Source organism: Myotis davidii, unplaced genomic scaffold (assembly GCF_000327345.1).
Source record: "Myotis davidii unplaced genomic scaffold, ASM32734v1 scaffold471, whole genome shotgun sequence".
Lineage (NCBI taxonomy): Eukaryota > Metazoa > Chordata > Mammalia > Chiroptera > Vespertilionidae > Myotis > Myotis davidii.
In genome coordinates this window covers 1,415,448-1,421,447 of record NW_006283354.1, presented here as the reverse complement: position 1 = coordinate 1,421,447, position 6,000 = coordinate 1,415,448, and the positions used below count along the sequence as shown (strand labels likewise).

The window sequence follows — 6,000 nt, the reverse complement described above, 5'->3', positions numbered from 1 at the left end:
AAATATATTTTATTGATTTTTTACAGAGAGGAAGGGAGAGAGATAGAGAGTTAGAGACATCGATGAGAGAGAAACATCGATCAGCTGCCTCCTGCACACCTCCTACTGGGGATGTGCCCACAACCCAGGTACATGCCCTTGGCCGGAATCGAACCTGAGACCTTTCAGTCCGCAGACCGAAGCTCTATCCACTGAGCCAAACCGGTTTCGGCTGGCCGTTTGCAATTAAAAAAAAATTTTTTTTTTTTTTTATTCAGAAAGAGAGAGAGAGAGAGAGAAACATAAACATCGACGTGGGAGCAGAATATCCATTGGCTGCCTTCCTCACGCCCTCCGCCGGGACGGAGCCCCAGCCCCAGGCATGTGCCCTGACCAGGAGTCACACTGGCAGCCCTTTCTCTCCTGTTGTGGGTAAAGGTAGCTGACCAGGCACTTGGCCACACCCAGCCAGCTGAGCCACACCGGCCAGAGCAGTTTGCAGTGTTTTGATAGAAGAAATTAAAAATATCTCGGGGATGGAGGAAGCTAGGCACCTTGCTTCCTGACCTTAAGGCGAGAGCACAGGCTGAGTGCTGACTGCCGCCGAGGCCTGTCTGTAGGCATAAGTAATCCAGGTCCTGGCGATGAATTCAAAGTAGGGTGTTCTGGGAGGAATGGTTTGAGTGACTGCCGTGTGCCAGGCTGGGTGCCTTCAGATTAAAAACCTCTTTAGTTGAAGCCTTTGAAAAATCTCATCAGGTTGGTATTGTAATATCCCCATTTTAGGCTCCGCACAGGGACAATGGCCACGGTCCCTTCAGCCCTAGCCCTGAAGCCACACAACTCAGTTTCTTCATGTCTCTGGTGCTTCGGAGCCACTATCCATCGGTCGGAGCTCAGAGTGAGTGCCTGCAAGAGATTGAGCATCGCCCTTTCAGAGGATGCCTGGCCTTCCACCTCGCCCAGATGGGTGGAATCCCCACTGATTTTCACAGCCATGTCTTGTGGGGTTCCTCTTTCTGGCAGAGGAGCCAGGGTGGGGAGGCCAAGGAGGGGCTGGGGCCCCTGGCTCCTCTGGGGAAACCCCTCGCTGTGAAATCCCTCCCAATTCTCACCTGCCACACTTGGGTACGGGGGTCAGCCCCTTTCATGTCTCCGCCTCCTACTGGTTGCGTAGTGGCTTTTTAATGTCCTTAGTTATAGGACTTATGTTCAGCTAGTCTTCACATAGTTCTCTAGGTTGGTCTGTCATTTGTAATTTTGATGTGGTCATGGGAAGAGGAGAGCACAGTGTTCACTCCTCCGCCATCTTGACCCAAACCTCTAGAGCAGTGGTTCTCCACCTTCTGGCCCTTTAAATACAGTTCCTCATGTTGTGACCCAACCATAAAATTATTTTCGTGGCTACTTCATAACTGTAATTTTGCTACTGTTATGAATTGTAATGTAAATGTCTGATATGCAGGATGGTCTTAGGCGACCCCTGTGAAAGGGTGGTGCGACTGCCAAAGGGGTCGCGACCCACAGGTTGAGAACCGCTGCTCTAGAATAAGTTGTCTTATTGAGAATTTCTAGTGGAAGCTGAAGCTAAAAGATTATTCAATTAAGAAAGACTTAAGATGCCTTAAGTAAACTGTATTTGTGAGGAAGCACAAGATATGAGGCAGAGAAAAGACATGAAGAGTCAAGCACTGGCCCAGCCGGCTTGGCTCAGTGGTTGAGTGTCAACCAAGAGGTCACAGTTTGATTCCCGGTCAGGGCATATGCCCAGGTTGTAGGTTCGATCCCCAGTGTGGGACATGTAGGAGGCAACCGATCAATGATTCTCTCTCATCATTGATGTTTCTATCTCTCTCTCCCTCTCCTTTTCTCTCTGAAATCAACAAAAATAGATTTAAAACACACACACCAAATAGTATGGAAAGTGTGGGCCTGTTAACCAACAGAACTCTTGAGTTGTGAATTTCATCACTAGGGTGAGTAGGAACAAGGTGGACAATGCACACAAGTGCTATGGACTGGGCAATGGTCTGGCCAGACTGGAGGGAGTTTGTCTTACTGGTCCTCTGAGAAAACTCACTTCACTAGGGCAAAAGGCTTTTTACCTGTAGTCCAGAGGGTCTGTGCGCCTCAGAAATTATTATCAAAATCCTATGTAAAACCGGGTGGAGGGGAGCTATGGGTGGAAAAAAGAGAAACAACTGTAATCTGAACAATAAAGATTAAAAAAAAAAATCCTATGTAAATGTGCATTTGTCCCCCCTCCCCCGCCAGGGGATTAGTTTTTATCATATCTGAAAGGGAATAGTGAACCAAGACAGTTCAGTACCATGTCAATAACGAGTGAAGGCTACTAAGGTGGTGTGGGACCATCCCAAGAGCACTAGACCAGAGTTTATAGCTGAGTTCTAATTCTGGTCCTGCCAGTATACTTGTAGGGGTTTCCTTGGGTGAGTATGTTTAACTCAGTTTCCTAAGTTCTGGAATGCTGGCCATTATTAATGGTCATTAGTAAGACGGATGGTGGTAATGGTCAGTCTCAACTGTATCTGTAATAAACCAGAGAAGCTGAATTGTGATGTTTCAGACAGTGGTAAGGGGTAATGATATACCTATCATACCATGGAAGCAGCTTATGTTGTACAGAGCTAGCTTTAGTTTTGTCTATATTTGAGAACTTTGTATTTTGAGAACAAAGGAACCAAAGGTGGTTAGAAATTATTGTGCTTAACACTTTTTTCTACATCTAAGGAAAAGAGTTTTAAGTTTGAGTTTAACTAAACCTCTACATTACAGATATTATATGTGCTTTTTTCATAGTCAGCAGATGCTCACTTGTTGACAACAGAGGAGAGGAACCAAGTTATACTCGACCTTAAAGCAGCAGGATGGTCAGAATTAAGAGAGCGAAATGCCATCTACAAAGAGTTCTCCTTCAAAAATTTTAATCAGGTAATTACTACATTTTCTTGCTACTACCCTGGTCTGTTTTTGTCACCTTAGGCTGTTACTTCTTCTAATACTACTAGTTGTCTGATCCCATGTGGATCCAAGATCCAAATCCTTTTCTTTAAGAATTCACTGATACCACCCAACTGATTGGATGATTCATATTTAACTCTAGGTTAAAGAGGGTGGTTAGTGTCATTTGGAAAATCAAATTCTGAAACCACTATTACTTTGATTTGGTGTTAAATAGGAGATTTAGTTTCCTTTCAAATTTTAAATAACATGATAAAAGAATGTGAGTTTTTTAAAATGTTTATCCAAAAGGGACATTAGTAACAGCAGTTGAGAAACACATACCAGCTTGACTGATTCCTCCTAATTTTCTTGATTGTCCAGTTTTCTTTCTCCCTCTAGTTGTATTTCTGTCTGAATCATCTCCCAAGCTGCACCCTCTTCTCTGATTGGCTCCTTTCCCCCAAGCCCAGTAGGCAGCCCTTGAAGCGTTTCTTAAAAGCTGATCGCCAGGTAGAGGCTCAGCCTTAACAGGTACCTGTCCCATTAGGGCACCACCCTGTTTAGAGAGTCATCTCCCATGACTTACCTTCAGTTCTTACTCCATTGCATTTACAATATACAGTCATTACTTTTGACTGTTTCATGTTTGTTCAGTTAGTTTGGTAATCCTCTGGATAGATTTATTGTTTTTATTTATATTAGATGTCAGCATCTAGAAGGCAGAGACCACGTTTGCTTAAACAACTCTCTTTTGTACCTAACACAGTTCTGTGTACAAACAGGCATTGGATAAATGCAGATATTGATTACAGTGTTTGCTCATTTCTGGAAGGGTGTGTGAGGACCAGATTTCTACTAAAGAAAGCTCCAACATGTTTTCTTAGTAAATGCCGTTGGCTCCACTGAGCTGAATGCCCTGTTCTGCTTTCCATCCATCTGGCTGCCAGCCTTCTGCTGTGAGTCTCCAACTCCTGAGGAAACCTGGACCAAGCTGACTCCCTGTCGCTGCTGCCCCATGTGCTCAAAAGCTCTTGTCAGGGGCTTAGCACTCAGTGGCTGGTGGCAGGGAATCCCATTGGTACAGTAAGCTCGTGCATAAGCTCTAGGTAGCATTTTCCAAGCTTATTAAAATTCTTACATGTGTACAGCCTGACTTCTTTAAGCCGGGGTTAATTTATTGGGCTTGAACATGTGGCTTAAAGTACTTGAGTAGTGTTGCCTCAGGCTCTGCCCATGAGTCAGTCGTCCAGTCCTTGTGCTGGGGTGACTTTTGGTAATGGGAGGGAAGGGAAGCTGCCCAGGGCATCCTTGATTAATTGTAACATTATTCATCAGGACACCTAATTAACTAGACTTTCTCCCTTCATCCAGCTTTTAGGAAAAAGAGGCAGATGACAAGGAAATCATCTGGTCGGGGAATGTATTCAGAGAACCAGCACTGATACTATATCCTAGAATCATTTTCCCAGCCAGGCTCCTATGATTGCTGCATGTGTAGTGGCCCATCATGGCAACCGATGTCCTGACAATGATCAGTGCCCACCAGCCAAAGACCACCAGAACATACCATTAGTTGAATTGGTCGAGTTTATCTGCTTGTTGAAATGAGAACACACAACATAGGGAATTGTGGGCCATCTCAGGAAGATGGTGATAGACATAGTACAGGATTTGGGCTTGTGTTAGTGAGTTGGGAGAGTTTTTAAGGAATTAGGGCTTTGCTCTGGAGTGGATGCCGTCAGAAAATGGTAATTTTAAAATTCAATATTTATTTTTTAAATAGAAGAAATCCTTTTATAAAATTTTTTAAATTTAAATATAGTTGGTATGCAATATTATCTTAGTTATATTAGTTTTAGGTGTACATATAATTTAGCATTTTAATAAATTTTCCCTATAGGAAGAAGAGACTAAAGTGGAAATTGATAAAAAGCAATAGTCACTCATTAGCTGGGGGGAGGGAGTGTTTGGTATTTTGTTCATGGTTTCTCTGTATTCAGATATCACTACAGAGTGTCTTAGTTTCCTAGAGGCAACCTAGTCAGCATAGGAGTTGATCAGATAGAGGTAAAGGTTGGTGATGACATGTAGCGCAAGGCCCCCATCCAGACTCCTGCAGCTTTCTCGGGGGTGGTCTTCTGGGTCCTGATGGACTCTGGTAGAGGTGGGTGCATGCTCCAGAGTGGCATTGTTGGACATTGATGTTTATGTTCAGTACCAAGGCCTAAGTGTGACTGCCAGGCCCACTCCTAGCAACACCAAGGCCATGTTGACAGTCCCCAGCCAATTCCCAGGTGTCAGGGCCCACTGTGCTTCATGTGTTCCTGGCAGCTACAATACTCTTTCTGGCTTAAACTCTATAAACTGGAGGGAACCACTGTCAGAACTAGTCCCCTGTCCCTTAAGAGATTTCAGCCCACATTTGGTGGTGGTACCATCCTATATAATAAAAGGCTAATATGCAAATCAACTGAACAGTGGAGCAACCAGTCGCTATGATGCTTACTGACCACCAGGGGGCAGATGCTCAATGCAGAAGCTGCCCCCTGGTGGTCAGTGTGCTCCCACAGGGGGAGTGCTGCTCAGCCAGAAGCCAGGCTCCCACACTGGGAGTGGGCCTAAGACATCAGTCGGACATCCCCCAAGGGCTCCTAGACTGCAAGAGGGCACAGGCCGGGCTGAGTACCTCCCCCAAGAGCACGAATTTTGTGCACCAGGCCTCTAATATATATATATTTTTAATCCTCATCTGAGGATATGTTTAGAGAGAGGAAGGGAGAGAGAAACATCAATCGGTTGCCTCCCATACACGCTTGACCAGGGATCAAATCCAAAAACTAGGTATGTGCCCTGACTGGGAATTGAACCTATAACCTTTTGCTGTATGGGATGATGCTCCAACCAACTGAGCCACGCACCCAGGGCAGCATATATGTTTTTAAATCTTTGCTGAACATACAGGTAAAAAATATGTTCTGTTTTGTTTGTTCAATAAGTTATGATCATTTTCCTTTACATAATACTTTCATTTACCTTCAGGAGTAAGATTACACTTGC

At 44.5% G+C, this 6,000-nt stretch overlaps 1 protein-coding gene across 4 annotated transcripts in view; it reads left to right on the top strand.

Annotated features, from left to right (window-relative positions):
- The first annotated feature begins 2,841 nt into the window (after window positions 1-2,841).
- The window catches only part of PCBD2 (pterin-4 alpha-carbinolamine dehydratase 2), a 53,990-nt gene continuing 50,831 nt past the window's right edge, over window positions 2,842-6,000 (top strand). For 3 of the 4 annotated variants that reach the window (XM_015563523.1, XM_015563529.1, XM_015563518.1), the window contains exon 1: window positions 2,842-2,931. The gene's annotated coding sequence lies outside the window, so the exon portion shown is untranslated. The remainder of the gene's footprint in view (window positions 2,932-6,000) is intronic. The other variant, XM_015563532.1, reaches the window with a different exon arrangement.